Source organism: Penaeus monodon, chromosome 29 (genome assembly GCF_015228065.2).
Source record: "Penaeus monodon isolate SGIC_2016 chromosome 29, NSTDA_Pmon_1, whole genome shotgun sequence".
Classification (NCBI taxonomy): domain Eukaryota; kingdom Metazoa; phylum Arthropoda; class Malacostraca; order Decapoda; family Penaeidae; genus Penaeus; species Penaeus monodon.
The window spans coordinates 24,837,460-24,838,150 of NC_051414.1; positions in this window are offsets into that span (position 1 = coordinate 24,837,460).

Consider the following 691-nt stretch of genomic DNA (forward strand, 5'->3'; position numbering starts at 1 on the left):
TAAAACGAAAATTATGAAATGGGAAAAGGAAGATGATGGGGGAAAGGGGGAAAAGGATGGAGGAAAGAGGTCACTGGAGGTTATATATGTATATTTATTTTTCCTTTTTTATACATTTTCTTCGATAGTGGGTTCTTGTGTGTTGCGATAGATTGCGTATGGCTATTTAGCGAGCTTCTGAATAATATATATAATACTAGTAATGCATGCCATGATTTTGTATACTGTTTGTTAATAAATACTAAAACATTGATAATACATTTACCGACAGGAGCAAACTGCAAAGTGATGCATAAATACTGAAAATATACATATTCTAATATCGACATTCATTACACCCGTATCACATTTAGCGATATGGAATTTCTTCATCGTAATTGTAACAGCCACGATTCATAAACACAGAGCAATTACATACGTGCTACCGATTACAGCCATTAACCCAGTGGCGATGAAGATTATAATGCCATCACAACCAGGCCATAAGTCGCCCTACCCTCAGTTCCGTTCATCATCACCGTCGTCATTTATTACAGTTACTCAGGAGCCGAAAGAGCGGATGGCACAATAAGAAACACTTGCAATACGTAACGTGCAAAGGGATTGCTGCAGATGACGGGGCGGTTAAGGAATCTGTGCTAGCTCCCCTCGCGCTGCGCCTCCTCGGGGAGTTGGTGTTTGCGATAGTTTG